The following is a 17,890-nucleotide window of genomic DNA, read 5'->3' as shown; positions in this document are numbered from 1 at the left end:
CTGAGAGGCTAATCAATAAACCTCACTCCCTCATTACAAAAAAAGAAAAGATCTTACCTGAGGACAAAAATTATTAAGTGTAAAAAGGATCTCATAAGAAATCTGTGTCAAGAAAACCAAACATTTAAGAAAGCCAAATGTATCAAAAAGGAAATCACCACATTATCATGTCAAGGAAGATAACCAATAACTATATTTTAGTACCCCAAAACCAAAACTGTGTACACAATTTATATTTACCAAGTTTTCTAAGTATGATCCATACTATGTAAAAATCTACTCAAGACAACTTTGCAGTAATCCAATTGTCACTTGCTGCGTTCAAATGTTATCAATAAAAGTTTTATTAGTACGCTATTTATTATTATACGTATTTATTAATACGTATAAGTCAAAAATTACCCACCTTTCCTGATTCCAATACTCAATACAATTCAATTTTTAATATTATGGTTTTCAGTGATTAATAAAGACAACTTCATTTCAATTTTTCTATCCTGAAAGTTGCTTTGAACCAAAGCTATTTTTCACTTACATTTACACAAACCATTTCTTGTACATTTGACTTATCTGAATATCCAACAGATGAGTACATCATAGGATCAGCTAGACAGTCTGACGTCTATCCCAACCAACAGTATGGAATGCATAACTAATTCTGGGTGATTGTTAAGGAAATTCACTATTCTCCCACAGGATGTAAAAGCAGTATAATAATTTACATTTTCATGCTCTTGAATAAATGGGCCTAGGAAGAATGCATGCATGGAAAAGGGAAAAAACTGGTCCCATTACTAACTCATGTGTTATCCTTCTCACAAATCTCTGGTACAGCTATCAAATAAAACTTAAAATCTAAGGCTGTAATTCTGTATACTTAAAAAGTGGCTCACTTCAGTTGAGTAGATGTCTTTCTGCTGCTAAGGAAGGACTGTGTGCAGCTTAGAGCAATCATAAAGTATATACTTTAGTGATGATGAAGATGCTGATGGAAGGAAAACTCATCATTGTAAAATATGGCCAGTAAAGAGAGGAATTGGGGAGAAAAAATAATAAATTAAGCAAAGGTCTAAGTGGTAATGATGGTTAAAAAATCACTATTTGAAACAATCTTCACAACAAAACACCTTTTATGTGCTCTGGAGTAAAGATACAAATTCAAAAACAGAAGAATGCTGTACAGATTTCCTGGTTATTTAACTCATGTCTCTTTCCTACCAGAAAAACGAACATATCTACAAACATTTTCACAATCCCAAACACTTTATTCAAGAATCAAAAAAAAAAAAAAAAAAGGCAAGTAATGAATGAGAAATGGAGGCATAGTTTGGGGAGATCTCAACCAGTTTAGGAAAGAGAAGACAAGTTCGAACCCGAAATAGTAACTAAATGGAACAAAGTACTCCCTAAGTAGTTTACTGTATCTTTTCTCCCCTCAACTTAAAATGGTAAAGTTCTTACTTGCAATGGTTCACTTACCGATGTTTTATTTTAAATTACGTTATCTCTACCCGTAATGAAGATCAGGACTAGGAAGATACTAAAGCACTGCTGCCACTGCATGAATGACTATCCATGATCATATTATGCAAATGACCCCTAAATAACACCAGTAATCACACAAATTACTTCGAATCATAGTCTTTGGGAAATAGCACTTCAAAACCCAAAGATGGAAAACAGTCATCGGACTCGGCAACACATTGCTAGGGGCGAGAAGGGGCACTGGACAGTGCCGAGTACTAATATTCTCTCCCTTTCTCCTCCTCCCCGCCCCCCCCGTCAGGTGATCAGTTGTTTAGCACCATAAACACCCACGTATCGACAAGTGGTTCATTAAATCACACGTATTATTGGAAGGCCAGATTCCAGGCATCTCATTTCAAACTATGCAAAGGGAGTCGACAGTTTGGGTCCCGAGCACAAAAGCGCGCGGTCGCAGAAGGTGGATGGAGCGCCAACTCCTGGTCCTCACCAGCCGGAACCCAGTCCGGCTTTGCTGCCAAGGCCAGCGCCGGCTGCCCGGACCCAGGCCCTGAGCTGGATGCCGAAGGGCCAGGTCGGGGCCTGCGGCCTGGGCCTCCACAGACGCGCCCGCCGTACCTCCAGGCCTGCGCGCCCGCGCGGCGGCAGGACTCACCCCGAGGCCCCAGGCGCTGGAGCCGGAGGGGAGGCCGCGACCCGGACCCTCTGCCGGGCGGCCCCGCCGCCGCAAGCCCAAACGGCCCTCTACGGCAGAGACGGCGCGGGCGGGCCGAGGGCGTCACGCAAGAGGCCGGAGAAGCGCCTTCCCGCTGCGCGGCAGAAAGGCGCGGAGTGCGGCCGCGGGAGGCCTGCTGGCCACGGGGTGCGGGGTGCGGGGCGTGGGGCAGGGGCTGGGGGAAGGGAGGGCCGCCCGGCCGCCGCCGCACCGCAACTCACCAGCTCCGCCGACGAGCGCTACCACTGGCAGCGAGAGGAAGATGGTGGCCGCGCCGCCGAGGAGGAGGGGGCCGGCCGCGCCGAGAGGGGGTACGCGCAGGACGCAGGCGTCGCTGCCACAGCCTCTTCTTCCTCACGGTCCGGACGGCCGTGCGGGCCACACCGTCCTAGCTTCCGCGCCGCCTACTTATCCTCGTTGCAGCCGCCGCCGCCCTGAGCCCGAAGGCCGCTCGCCTCGTGGGGACCGTGCGGCGGCGCGAGACCCCGCAGCCATCAGCGTGCGGCTGCGGCGGCGCGGGGGGCTGGAGCGGGGTCGCGTCACGTGACCACACTGTTTACCGTTCCGGGGCCGCGCCGCGCCGCGCCGCGCCTGCGCGCTGTGGGCCCCCGGGCTTCTGAGGGCGCGGCACCGCCTGCGGGCCGGGCTGAGGCTGAAACCAGTCGCTTTTTCAGGACTGTAGTAACCACTAAGGCTGTCTACTTCATGTGATATAGATGGGCGAATCTGCCTCGGGTACCTTTTATGAATTGGGTGTGTGTTCCAGAATGGCGGGCTAGGGTGGAGCAGATCGAGCCCCTTGCCCAGGAATCCCTGCTTACTTTGCACAACAGCCCCTTCGTGTACCACCTCGCCCTCATCTTGACCCTGTTAGCTAGTTGGTCTGCTTTCAGGATTCAAATTGCCTCCTCCCAGAAATATTCCTGATCTAAGCAGTTCGCAAAGTGTGGCCACAGGATCCCCAGAGGGGTCCCCTCGACCTTTCAGAGGATCTCCCAATTCTTTTGCAATCACATATGTGTAAGGCCAAATTTTCTTCATCTCCTTCAAACAAAATAACGTGGAGCAATGGATTAAATACAGAAGCAGATGTGAGAATCCAGCATCTTCTATTAAGCCAGATATTGAAAATATTTGCAAAAATTTAAAACGATGCCACTCTTTCATTAAATTTTGTTGGAAAACGTATTTTTCACAATAAGTATCTTTGATAACAATGAATTTCTTTTTTTTTAAATGTTTTCTGTTGTTCTTATATTTAATTTCTGAGACAGTAAATATCAATAGATATAACTAACCCATATAAACAAAATGTAAGTCCCTCAGTAATTTTTAAGAGTGTATAGGGGTTCTAAAACCAAAAAGTTCGAAAACCGATGGTTTAGTTTATGTGTTTCCGCAGCAGCTTGGACTGACCCCTATCTCAGCCCTTAATAAACACCCTGAGGTAATTGCTAGTCATCTCTCTGACCTAGATGACCCCTTAAGGACAGTCTCTTAGCTACAGCTACCATAATAGTACCCACTAAAGAAAGATAGCCAGCCAGCACCTACAGTGCTCTTCTAAAACCTTTACTTGTTTATTTAAGCCACAAGCCAACCTCAAACTACACTGTAAGATTTAGTGTGGAGAAGAATAGGTCACAGGCAAGTGATGAAGATCTGTCCATTCTTTACTCCCTCCAGTCTTCTGGTATTTCAAGCCCTCCCAAACAAAACCTTCCATAAAGGAGGTTTAGATTGTCCTAATTGTAGAATCCTAGAAATCAATCCCGTGTTGGATGTTGGAATCAATCCCTCAACAAATTTTTTACAATCTCTCTCTTTTTTTTTTTTTTTTTTTTTTTGGTCTTTTGTCTTCCTAGGCCCGCACACACAGCATATGGAGGTTCCCAGGCTAGGGGTTGAATTGGAGTGGCAGCTGCTGGCCTACACCACAGCCACAGCAACGCCAGACCCAATCTGAGTGTTCAACCTACACCATAGCTCACCGCAACGCCAGTTCTTCAACCCACTGAACGAGGCCAGGGATCGAACCTGTGTCCTCATGGATGCTACTTTTTTCTTTTGAAGAGAGATTTTTTTCCAATTCTTTTTTTTTTCCCCACTCTTTTTTTTTTTTTTGCCTTTTCTAGAGCCGCTCCCATGGCATATGGAGGTTCCCAGGCTAGGGGTCTAATCAGAGCTGTAGCCACCGGCCTACACCAGAGCCACAGCAACTTGGGATCTGGGCTGCATCTGTGAAGTACACCACAGCTCACGGCAACGCCGGATCCTTAACCCACTGAGCAAGGGCAGGGATCGAACCTGCAACCTCATGGTTCCTAGTCGGATTCGTTAACCACTGAGCCACAACAGGAACTCCTTCCAACTCTTTTTTTTAATGCCCGCACCTAAGGCATATGGAAGTTCCCAAGCCAGGAATCAAATCTGAGTCACCAAAGGGACAACTCTGGATCTTTAACCTATTGTACCACAGTGGAAATACCAAGAGATCTTTCTTTTCTTTTCTTTTTTCTGAGGAAAGGAAAATAGAAGTGAATAGTCAAGGTTTTTTTTTCACTTGCAATGTCTGGGATGAAGTGTAAAAATAACTCTAACTTTATCTCTTTTTCTGGATCTCAGAACACTCATATAGTGCTGGTGAGAATGTAAAATGGTGTAGCTGCTTTGGAAAACAGCCTGTAGTTTTCCAAATTATTAAATATAGAACTACTGTATGACCCAGTAATTCCAATTCCTAGGTATATACCCAAGACACATGAAAATAGGAGTTCCTTCTCTGGCATAATGTGTTAAGAATCCAACTGCAGCAGCTCAGATTGCTGCGGAGGCGCAGGTTCAATCCCCTGCCTGGTGCAGTAGGTTAAAATATCCACTGTTGCCACAGCTGTGGCTCAGATTCAATCCCAGGAACTTCTATATACCACTGGTGTGGCCATTAAAAAAGAGAGAGAGAGAGAGAGAGATGGAAACAAGTGTCCATGCAAAACTTTGTACATGAATGTTAATAACGGCATTATTCATAATATCAAAAGGCGGAAAAAAGGTAAATGTATATCAGTGGATGAATAGATAAACAAAATGTGACATATCCATACAATGGAATATGATATGGCAATAAAAAGTAGAAATGTACCCATATGTACTACAACATGGATGAATCTTGAAAACATTACCCTATGTGAAATAAGCCAGTCACAAAACACAAAATATGTTCTATGAAAAAGTCAGAATTGGCAAATCTATAGAAACAGAAAATAGATTAGTGGTTGCATAGGACCAGGGGAGGGGGTCAGTCGGAAGGGATGATAGAAGGGTCATGGTTAAAGGTACAGAGTTTTACTCCAAAGTGAAGAAAATGTTCTAAAATTGTCATAATGGTTACAGCTATCTGTGCATCTCCTAAAAATAATAGAATTATACACTTTAAATGAGTGAATTGTATGGATGTAAATTTTATCTCAGTAAAACTGTTACTTTTTTTAAAAGGAAACTTGAATAAATGGAAACATATACTATGTTACAGGTAGGATAAAAACAATATAATGAAGATGTCAATTCTCCCCAAAACAATCCATAACAGTATTACCATTCCTTTTTAAATTTGGAAAGAAAATTTTGAAGTTAATCTACAAAAATGGAAAAGCTAATATAACTATCAAAGTTTTTCTTTAAAATAATAATGTGTAAAAATGGAAAGTGAGCCATTCAATCTGTGCATAAGAATATTAAAATGTAAGAACATGTGGTATATATGTACAATGGAATACCACTCAGCCATAAAAAATAACTAAATAATGCCATTTGCAGTAATATGAAGGCAACTAGAGAGTCTCATACTAAGTGAAGTAAGTCAGAAAGAGAAAGAAAAATACCATATGATATGATATCACATAGATGTGGAATCTAAAATATGCCACAAATGACCCTATCTACAAAACCGAAACAGACTCAGACATAGAGAGCAGACTTGTGGTTGCCAAGAGGGAGGAGGAGGGAGTGGGAAAGACTGGGAGTTTGTGGTTAGTAGATGCAAAGTATTACATTTAGAATGGATGAACGATGATGTCCTACTGTATAGCACAGGGAACTATATCCAATCTTCTGGGGCAGACTATGATGGAGAAGACTATGAAAAAAGAATGTAGACGTTCCCATCGTGGCTCAGCGGAAACAAATCCAACTAGGAACCAGGAAGTTGTGGGTTCGATCTCTGGCCTTGCTCAGTGGGTTGAAGATCCAGTGTTGCTGTGAGCTGTGGTGTAGGTTGCAGATGCAGCTCGGATCTGGCATTGCTGTGGCTCTGGCATAGGCCGGCGGCTACAGCTCTGATTGGACCCCTGGCCTGAAAATCTCCATATGCCTCGGGTGTAGCCTTCAAAAGACAAAAAAAAAAAAAAGAATGTATATATATACATATATATATGTATATGGCTGAGTCACTCTGCTGTACAGCACAAATTAGCACAACATGTAAATCAACTATACTTTAAGTTTAATAAACCCTAGGTGTTCCCATTGTGGTTCAGCAGTAATGAGCCTGAGTAGTATCCATGAGGACGTGGGTTTGATTCTTGGCCTTGTTCAATGGGTTAAGCCTCTGGCGTTGCCGAGAGCTATGGTGCAATTCGAACATGCAACTCAGATCTGACGTTGCTGTGGCTCTGGTGTAGGCCAGCAGCTGCAGCTCCAATTCAACCCCCAGCCTGGGAACCTCCATATGCCATGGGTGAGGCCTTAAAAAATAAATACATACACCTTCTGCAGCTCCATACCAAAAAAACAAACAACCCCATCCAAAAACGGGCAGAAGATCTCAATAGACAGTTCTCCAAAGACATACAGATGGCCAAAAACACATGAAAAGATGTTCAACATCACTCATTATTAGAGAAATGCACATAAAAACCACTATGAGGTAACACCTGACACCAGCCAGAATGGCCATCATCCAAAAATCTACAAACAGTAAGTGCTGGAAAAGGTGTGCAGGAAAAGGAACCCTAGTACACTGTTGGTGGGATTGTAGATTGGTGCAACCACTGTGGAAAACAGCATGGAGATTCCTCAGAAAACTAAACATAGAACTACCATTTGGTCCAGCAACCCCACTCCTGGCCATCTATCCAGAGAAAACCACGACTCGCAAAGACACATGTACTCTGATGTTCATTGCAGCACTATTTGCAATAGCCAAGACATGGAAACAACCTAAATGTCCATTGAAAGAGGAGTGGATCAAGAAGAGGTGGTACATATACACAATGGAATATTATTCAGCCATTAAAAGGAACGAAATACCAGCATTTTTAGCAACATGGATGGACCTAGAAACTATCATGCTAAGTGAAGTCAGCCATACAACATTGTACATACATACTACAATGTTGAAGTCAGAGACACCAACATCAAATGCTTTCACTGACCTGTGGAATCTGAAAAAAGGACAGACTGAACAGATGCTGACTCACAGACACTGAAAAACTTTTGGTCTCCAGAGGAGACAGTTTTGGGGGGTGAGGGGATGTGCTTGGGTTATGGGATGGAAATCCTGTGAAATTGGATTGTGATGATCATTATACAACTACAGATGTGATTAAAAAATAAATAAATAAAATCAAAAAAATAAAAATAAAAAATAAATACATACATAAATAAATACCTAAAAAAGAATATATAAATTTATCATAATAAAAATAGCATGAGACTATCTTGGGGAATAGAGAAATGGTCAATTAACAGAATAAGAAAGATAGGAATGGGAACTGGAGATTTGCAATTTAATGTTTACAGTTTCTGTTTTTATGATTTAAAAGTTTGGGAAATAATGCAATGTTGTGGATGTGATTAATGCCTCTGAATTGTACACCCCCAAAATGGTTAAAATGGTCATTTTTGTATTATCTATTTATTGCAAGTTTTAAAAAATTAATAATATACCAAAACTCATTAAATAGGATATTTTAAATGAGTTAATTTTGTAGTGTGTGAATTTATATCTCAATAAAACTGTTAAAAAGGAAGTGTTTGAACAGAAAAATAAATGTAAAAACTTTGTCTAGCATTGCTGTAACTATAGCATATATCGAAACTATGGCTCAGATCTGATTCCCGCCCTGGGAACTCCATGTGCCTCCGCACATCCAAACAAACAAATAAATAAATATTTATAATTTTGTCAGAAAATGATCAACTACATATTAGGTATCATCTAGTGGAAAGGTAAAATCTAAAAAAAAATCACCACTGGAGTCCCCTTTTGGCACAGCAGGTTAAGAATCCAGCATCATCACTGCTGTGTCTTGGGTTGCTGCTGTGGCAAGGATTCAATTCCTGGCCCTGACATGAACTTCCACATGCTATGGGCATGGCCAGAAAAAAAAAGTCACCACTCATGATGATGCAGAAATGGATAAACTGTCACCTACTGAGGGCAGAATGCAAACGTATAGTTTTGTAGAGAGAAATTTGGCAATGTATATCAAAAGCCTATAATAAGAACACTTTTTGTTGAAGAATTTCCATGTTTAGGACTGTGACTAAGGATTTATGTATAAGAATGCTTATAGGGAGTTTCTGTTGTGGTGCAGTGGAAATGAATCCGACTAGAATCCATGAGGATGCGGGTTTGATCCCTGGCCTTGCTCAGTGGGTAAAGGATCCCACATTGCTGTGGCTGTGGTATAGGCCGACACCTATAGCTCCAATTTGACCCCTAGCCTGGGAACTTCCATATGCTGAAGTTCCATAGGATCAGCCCTAAAAAAAGAATGCTTATAACATAAAGTTGGAAATGATCTACAAGTCCAATAACCATGTTAGCATATACCCTACACAGACCATTGTTCTGTATAACACATGTATCTGGACACACATGCACACACACACCCTCTCTGTGTTTTTTTTTGTTTTGTTTTGTTTTGTTTTTTTTTTTTTGTCTTTTGTCTTTTTGTTGTTGTTGCTATTTCTTGGGCCGCTCCCGCGGCATATGGAGGTTCCCAGGCTAGGGGTCCAATCGGAGCTGTAGCCACCGGCCTACGCCAGAGCCACAGCAACGCGGGATGCGGGATACGAGCCGCGTCTGCAACCTACACCACAGCTCACGGCAACGCCGGATCGTTAACCAACTGAGCAAGGGCAGGGACCGAACCCGCAGCCTCATGGTTCCTAGTCGGATTCGTTAACCACTGCGCCACGACGGGAACTCCCCTCTCTGTATTTTTAAACTTTTAATCCTCTGACTCTGGAATACAACTTTTGGAAATTTATCCTAAGATAATAAAAGGTTGAGTATGCAAAAGTTTATATAAAAAGAGGGATTTACCGGAGTTCCTGCCATGGTGCTGCAGAAACAAATCTGACTAGGAACCATGAGGTTGTAGGTTCGATCTCTGGCCTCACTCAGTGGGTTAAGGATTCAGCATTTTCAGCATTGCTGTGAGCTGCAGCATAGGTCACAGACGTGGCTTGGATCTGGCATTGCTGTAGCTGTGGCATAGGTCAGCGGCAACAGCTCCGATTAGACCCCTTGCCTGGGAACATCCATGTTCCACGGGTGTGGCCCTCAAAAGACAAAAAAAAATTAAAATTAAATAAAGAGGGATTTACCATACATATTGTCTTGAGTTTGCTTTTTAAAAATCAACGATGTACAGTAAAAATTCCATATTAATCATGTGACTCTACAACGTTTTAAAAGTTGTGCAACATTCTATCCCATGGATGTGTATAAGATTGTATTTAACCAACCTCCCAATTTTCTGGATATTTAGAACATTTCCTCTTAAGTAATGACTGAGTTATTGGAATGACCAAATGAACAAGTTGGTGCCAAATTCAGTCTGTTCATCCTTTTGGATATTTTTAGAATTTGCTCCTCCTCTGGACTTAATTATTGAAGTAACTTCCCATCTAGTTTCCTTCCCTTCAATGTATTTACCACATGCCAAGATATAATCTTTGTCAAAGGCCAAGGCTAATTTAATAATGGCACTCCTCTGCTTAGAACCTATCCAACTTCCACACTGACTCAAGTATAATCCTATGTCCAATTTCTGAGCATGATTATTCATAGTCTGATCTCAACTCACCAGTGGCTTTCTTGCTTTCTATGGTCCAGCCACAAAAGTCCTCATATCTGTGCTGTGATCTCAGGCTTCTTTTCCTTTACACGTGCTCCTTCTGCTGGAAAATCCTGTCTGGCAAACTCTTACTCAGATATCTCCTTTGAAAATTTCTCCTCATAAAGCAGAATACTTCACTCCCTGCTTTTCATGTTGCATGTACTTCTATTATAGAACCTATTAGGCTACTGTATTTCCCATTAGAACTTGAGCTCTTAGAAGACAAGGGTGTCCTGTTTTTTTTTGTTTGTTTGTTTGTTTGTTTTTGTCTTTTTAGGGCCACACCCATGGCATATGGAAGTTCCCAGGCTAGGGGTCAAATGGAAGCTGCAGCCGCTGGCCTACACCACAGCCATAGTAGCACGGGATTCAGGCCACGTCTATGACCTAACATGAGAGCTCACAGCAAAGCCAGATCCTTAACCCACTGAGCAGGACCAGGGATCGAACCCCCATCCTCATGGATACTCGTTGGATTCATTTCATTTTCACAACCGGAACTCCTCCTTACTCCTAACAGTAAGCACATTGCCTGGCTTATTTGGTTAATATGGCTTCATACAACACTGTTTCTTCCATGTTCTTTTTTTTTTAATTGAGGCATAGTTGAAATTCATTACTGTATGTTTCAGGTATACAATATAGTGATTCACAATTTTTAAAGGTAATGTTCCATTTATAGTTATTATAAAATATGCATTATATTCTCTGTGTTGTACTATACATCCTTGTAGCTTATTTATTTTATGCAGGGTGGTTTATGCCTCTTAATTCCTTACCCCTGTCTTGCCCTTCCCTCCTTCCCTCAGCACTCATTTTTTATAATGTTACTTGGTTCTGAAATATTTCTCTTCTACATATATTTTTTCTGTATCTGTATTTTTGTATTTATTTTCATATATATATTTATATATGTTCTATATCTCCATTTTTGTATTCATGCATGTCCTGAGTGCTATTGGACACTCTAAGTTACCAAAAAGTAACTCTGGGCAGACTGAAGTGTAAACCTTGAACCAATGAGCCTTTGCACAAGTCACACCCAACATCCTCTTAGGCACTCTGAGTTCTGTTGCTCTTCTCATAATTATGTTCTACAAAGGGTATGTTTGGCTTTGTTGGAAGTCTCTTTCTGTATTTTAGGTTATTAAGAACAATTTTTGACTCATAGTGTCTGACAAAAGATATGCAATTCATAGTGATGGTTTTGTCATATAAGAAACAGAGGAAAAGTATGAAGCCTGGTATTAAAAGACAAGCTGATTTGTAGCTAGAGCTCCCTCCATGCAAATAGAAGAAGCTTCAGTGATAATGATCCCTAAGTAGATTTGGAAGCAGAGACAGCATGTATAGCAGCTTGTTTGGAGAAGTTTGGTTGTTAAGGGAAGAATAGAAATGGAGTAATGGCTGGAGGGAATAGAGGTCTGCTCAAAGGACAGTGGTGTGTGTGTGTGTGTGTGTGTGTGTGTGTGTTTAGTTAATTTGTTTGTTCGAGCACTAACAATAAACCTTTGGCCTTACATAGTTATAAGGATGCTCTCGCCATTTAATCAGGAGGGAAGAATGGGTAAAGCTGCAGTTAAAGCTGTTGTTTTGTTGTTGAGGGGGTTCTTTCTTGGTGACTGAGAGTAAGCAAAGGAGGTATCTTGGCATATTGGAGGAGAAAGAAGCAGTGATATTAATGTATCTAAGAGTAGAAAAGCAAGCTTACCAAGAGAAAGGGAGGAGATATTCTGGGGAGTGTTGGGTGCCTATTTAAGGTTGGTGCTGATAAAATGAAGCCGGTCAGCCTGGCTGCAAGATTTTATCCAGCAACAGCCTCCTGCTCAGGCACAGGCATTGAGAATCTGGGTAATTGAACTTAAGAGTTGAAATTTTGCCAGACAATGTATAGAAGAAGAGAGGAGAAATGAATGATTTTTTTTAGGAAGAAATAACAGTGGTGGATCTTGGACTATAAACTGACATGGGAAATAAAGACAAGACAGGAAGGAAATGAGAAAATGGTGGGGTCCAATAGGTTGACATCTGAAGGAGGTAGGAAAATTACTAGCGAGAGCAAAACAAGAGTGGTGACGGCTAGGCTCTTGACTAGACTATAGGATTTTTGAAATCAAGACAATTAGAAGGGTGAGGTAGGGAAGGATTGGGAGTTTCAGGTTAGCAGATGCAAACTATTACATATAGGATCGATAAACAAAAAGTCCTACTGTATAGCACAGGGAACTACATTCAATATCCTGTGATAAATCATAACATAAAGAATATGGAAAAGATTGTATATACATGTATAACAGAATCACTGCTGTACAGCAGAAATTAACACAACATTGTAATTCACTCTACTTCAATAAGATTTTTATAAAAAAGACATCTTAAAAAAGACTATTGGAAGTATGTAAGCTCAGGTAATCATAAGTTCTCATATATATAACTTTGAAGTGTATAGTTAAGGTAAACTGGAGGTTTGTGTCAAGGATCTGAGGGTTCATTGTATTAAATATGAAATTTACATGAAAACTGGCATCTCTGAGCATGAGGTTGGGAACAGGAGCACAGAAGAACGCTGACCGGGAGCTAAAGTCATCAGAGGTGGGTGGGGAGCACAAGGGAGAGGTGGATGGTGACGATGAGAAAACCAATAGAGTGGTACACTTGAGAAGCTTAAGAATCTCAAAGGAGCGGTTTTTAAAATTTTTCTCCCAAAGGGAGAGAGCTACATTGTCTAGAATTAGCTGCCATGGAGAAACAGAAAACCTAGCCCAGTGTAAGAGGGGTGTGAATAATATGTAGCTTCCACTTGAGAGAGTTGCAGAGTAAATAAGATCCTCAGGGAACAACCAGAGTTCAGTGAAGTCAAGGAGGTGAAGGCCATCTGCTGAAAGACGGTTAAGTGTAGCTTTTGCCTCTTTATGCCACAGGTGCAGCCCTAAAAAGAAAAAACAAACAAACAAACAAAAAAAACCTCCATGAATCTGTTGTGGAATGTGGGGAAAAAATTTAGGATCTGGTAAAATGCTTTAAGTATTTAATAAAAAAAAAAAAAAAGGAAAGAAGGAAAAGAAAGAAAGAAAGGAAATCTCTAGAGTTCCCTGGTGTCAGGTAAGGATCCGGTGTTGTCACTGCTGTGGTGTGGGTGTGATTCTTGGCCCTGGAAATTCTGCGTGCTGAGGGTGTGGCCAAGAATAAACAAATAAATCTCTTATCTTTTGGTCATCGCCACTCCACTGCCACTTGTAAGCAACCAGTAATCACTTTCACTAATCTGCTACTTGTCTCTACAGATTTGCCTATTCTAGATGTTTCGTATAAATGAAATCACAAAACAATCTAATTTTTTGGTTTCAATTCAAGCTTCACTTCCTATGGAATACTGTCCCTAACCCTCTACACCACAGGTCCCCCCACTGTATCCTCTTGGGCATCCCTCAACTTCTTCTTAACTGTGGAAGCATGTGTAAATTAATCATTTAATGTTTAATGGCTTCAAAATAGCAAAAAGTAGATGCTGCTCAAACCTTTATTTCTAGCATCTGGTACAGTGTTTGGCTCATAGTAAAAATTCAATAAATATTCCTTGGCCTGATGATTAAATCTGCCAAGAATATTGCATGAGGATTTCATTCTCAATGAAAGGATTTTTTTTAACTGAAGTACAGTTAATTTACCATGTTTTATTAGTTTCAGGTGTACAGCATAGTGATTTCATTTTTTATATATTATACCACATTTAATGTCATTATAAAATAAGGCCTAAATTCCCTACGTATCTTATTTATTTTAGACATAGTAGTTTGTACCTCTTAATCCTCATCCCCTATCTTGCCCCTTCCCACTTACCTCTAGCCATTGGTAGCCACTGGTTTGTTTTCTATATCTGTGTGTTCCTATTTTGTTATAGTAATCTGTTTGTTTTATTTTTTAGATTCCTCATGTAAGTGATAACATACAGTGTTTTTCTGATTCACTTCACTAAGCATAATTAATTCCAGATCCATCCATGTTTTGAGAATGGCAAAATTTCATTTTTCAGTATGGCTGATTAGTATTCCATTGTTTATATATAATACCTCTTCTTTATCCTGTGTTGATGGACACAGATTGCTTCCATATCTTGGTTATTATAAATAATGCTGCCATGAACATTGGGATGCAAATATCTTTTCAAAATAGTGCTTTTGTTTTCTTTGGATATATACCCAAGGGTGGAATTGCTGGATCATATGGTAGTTCTATTTTTAATTTTTTGAGGAAGCTTCATACTGTTTTCCATAGTAGCTGCACCAATTTATGTTCCCTCCAACAGTACACAAGGGCTCCCTTTTCTCTACATCCTCACCAACACTTGTTATTTGTTGTCTTTTTGATAACAGCCATTGTGACAGATGTGAGGTGATATCATATTGTGGCTTTGTTTTGCATTTCCCTGATGATTAGTGATTGGACATCTTTTTATGTGTTTATTGGCCACCCGCATCTCCTCTTTGAAAAAAATGTCTATTCCATTCTTCTGCCTATTTTTAAATTGAGTTGTTTGTTTTTCAATGTTGAGTTGTGTGAGTGCTTTGTATGTTTTGGATATAGTAGCCCCTTATTGAAAATGTCATTTGCAAATATCTCCTCCCATTCTGCAGTTGAACTTTTGCTGGTATTTCCTTCACTGCGCAAAAGCTTTTTAGGTTGATGCGGTTTCATTTATTTTTGCCTTTGTTTCCATTGCCTGAGGAAACAGATCTAAAAAAATATTGCCAAAACTTATATCAAAGAGTTTACTGCCTTTGTTATCTTCTAGGAGTTTTATGGCTTCCAGTCTTACATTTAGGTCTTTGATACATTTTGAAAAAAAAAACAAACAGGAATTCCCTTGTGGCACAGTGGGTTAAGGATCCAGAATCACTGCAGTGGATTGGGTTGCTGCTGTAGCGTGAATTTGATCCCTGGCCAGGAACACTTCTACATGCCAAAAAACAAACAAACAAAATCTATTTCCCTTCTTCTTTCCTTCACAGACAAGCTTTGGACTGGGAATTTGGGTTAGTAGTTGCAAACTATTACATTTAGAATGGATAAGCAATGAGATCCTGCTCTATAAGGCAGGGAACTATATCAAACCTTTTGTGATAGAACATGATAGAAGATAGTATGAGAAAAAGAATGTATATATATATATATATATATGTATAAATGGGTCACTTTGCTGTAGAGCAGAAATTGACAGAACATTGTAAATCAACTATAACAAATTTTTTTAAAAAACAATAATTTTCTTATAAAAGTAACACATGTCCTTTAATTTTTTAAAAAACCCAATAGAAATTGTAAAGCAACAATTCTTTTTTTTCCTTTTTTTTTTTTTAGGGCCGCATCTTCAGCACATGGAAGTTCCTGGGCTAGGGGTTGAATTGGAGCTGCAGCTGCCAGCCTATGCCACGGTCATGGCAACACCAGATCTGAGCCATATTTGTGACCTAAGCTACAGCTTGCAGGGACACCAGGTCCTTAGGCAAGGTTAGGGATTGAACCCACATCCTCAGGGACACATTTTTTTGATGTGTAGAAGTTCCTGGACTAGGGATGGAACCTGTACCACAGCAGAAACAATGCTGGATTTTTAACCCACTGGGCCACTAGAACTCTGTGGAACATTATTTTTTGATATTGGACTATAATGAAGTACACTCATATTATCCCATTCACTGTAGCAAATAATATTTATACAGTCATAATAATGTAAATGATATCTTTTGGGGGGATTCAATTTTCAAGATGACTCTATACAAAACGCAGAAACTTAAATTTTGGTTATACAACTGAATTAATCATTAAATTAAATTAATACATTAAATTAAACTATTTAATTTTCATAAATTGGAAGGACAAATGAAGGAAAATGCAAGAGTAGCTTTCAGAGTAGGGAGCCATTATATACGTTCTAAGTTGATGGAAGGAGGAATTAATATTTAATAATATAGTATCAATATATAAATGTAAATTTGAAGAAAACAACAATAGTAAGGGTTATTATTTATTTAGCATTTACTATATGCTGGGCACAGTTCTTTAAATATGCTTACTCATTTAATCTTCACAACAATCCTATGAAATACTCAGCTTTCCTCCATTCAAGGATAGAAAAACTGAGTCACAGAGGGTTAAATAACTTGCCAAAGTTTGTATACCTAGTAATGGCTGATTAAGACTGAAAATGAAACAACTATTTAATCTGGAAGAAGGTGTAGTTCCCATCGTGGCTCAGCGGAAACGAATCTGACTAGCATCCATGAGGACACAGGATGAGGATCCCTGACTTCACTCAGTGGGTTGAGGATTTGGTGTTGCCATGAGCTGTGGTGTAGTTTGCAGATGTGGCTCGGATCTGACGTTGCTGTGGCTGTGGCACAGGCCCACAGATACAGCTCAGATTTGACCCCTAACCTGGGGACCTCCATATGCTGCAAGTGCAGCCCTAAAAATCCAAAAAAAAAAAAAAAAGAAAGAAAGAAAGGAAAAGAAAAGAAACACAATGTGTATTAAAGGGTCAATGTGCAGCACGTATTCAAGCTACTTAGAGTTATGGAGCTCTGAAGGCAACTACTAGAAGAATTGAAGGTAGTGTTCTTCTTATTTTACTTTCCATTTTATTTTATTATTGGCCTCACCCAAAAGAATCCACAGCAGTGATAGCACTGGATCCTTAATCCGCTAAGTCACCAAGGAATTCCAAATTTCCATTTTAGATCTTTCTTTATAGTAATTTATTTAATACATACATAATATTTTAAATTTTAAACATCACTTTCTTCCTAACTTTCCACAGTCACATTTAAAAAGTTCTCTTAGGAGTTCCCTTTTGGCTCAGTGGGTTAAGGATTCAGCATTGTCACTGTAGCTGCTCAGGTCACTGCTGTGATGCAGGTGTGACATCTGGCCCAGGAGCTTCCATGTGCCCCAGGCAAGGCCAAAAAGAAAAGTTCTCTTTTTTTTTTTTTTTTTTTTTGTCTTTTTGCTATTTCTTTGGGCTGCTCCCGCGGCATATGGAGGTTCCCAGGCTAGGGGTCTAATCGGAACTGTAGCCCCCGGCCTACGCCAGAGCCACAGCAACTCGGGATCCAAGCCGCGTCTGCAACCTACACCACAGGTCACGGCAACACCGGATCCTTAACCCACTGAGCAAGGGCAGGAACCAAACCCGCAACCTCATGGTTCCTAGTCGGATTCGTTAACTACTGCACCATGACGGGAACTCCAAGAAAAGTTCTCTTAAACAGAAAAGATTGCTTCCTTTCAGTTTTATATGTTCATATGCTAATACTTGGGAAGATGGCAAATAACATTCCCGAGATGGAGAAAGCAAGCTTGTTCTGGTTGAAAGTGCCTCATCTGCCATGTAGCTGCAGATAATTCATTTCATGTGCCTAAAAGATGATATTAAAAAACAGTTACAAATTTATTAAAATGCGCCACCATATCACAACACTTATAAAAATAGTGTGAAGATGTCAATGCTTGGAGTTTCACAGAGCAAGCCACATAATCATCAAAGAAGATTCTGCCATTCTTGCTA

The 17,890-nt window shown here is 40.3% G+C and overlaps 1 protein-coding gene across 14 annotated transcripts in view; it reads right to left on the bottom strand.

Annotated features, from left to right (window-relative positions):
• Positions 1–17,890, bottom strand: part of PHF3 (PHD finger protein 3) — a 1,103,753-nt gene that overhangs the window by 72,928 nt on the left and 1,012,935 nt on the right. For 10 of the 14 annotated variants that reach the window (XM_084958308.1, XM_021089294.2, XM_021089298.2 and 7 more), the window contains exon 1: positions 2,422–2,476. The exons of 1 other annotated variant lie outside the window; for it this stretch is intronic. The gene's annotated coding sequence lies outside the window, so the exon portion shown is untranslated. Of the gene's footprint in view, positions 1–2,140; positions 2,477–17,890 lie in introns of those variants that run through there. 3 more of the 14 variants (XM_084958296.1, XM_084958314.1, XM_084958288.1) reach the window with 1 other exon arrangement.

Source organism: Sus scrofa, chromosome 1 (assembly GCF_054392235.1).
Source record: "Sus scrofa isolate SSC_HxYL_T2T_F1_AM1 chromosome 1, Sscrofa_HxYL_maternal_Yorkshire_Landrace_v2.0, whole genome shotgun sequence".
NCBI lineage: Eukaryota > Metazoa > Chordata > Mammalia > Artiodactyla > Suidae > Sus > Sus scrofa.
The sequence above is the reverse complement of the archived record's forward strand: the minus strand, read 5'-3'. Positions and strand labels throughout refer to the sequence as shown.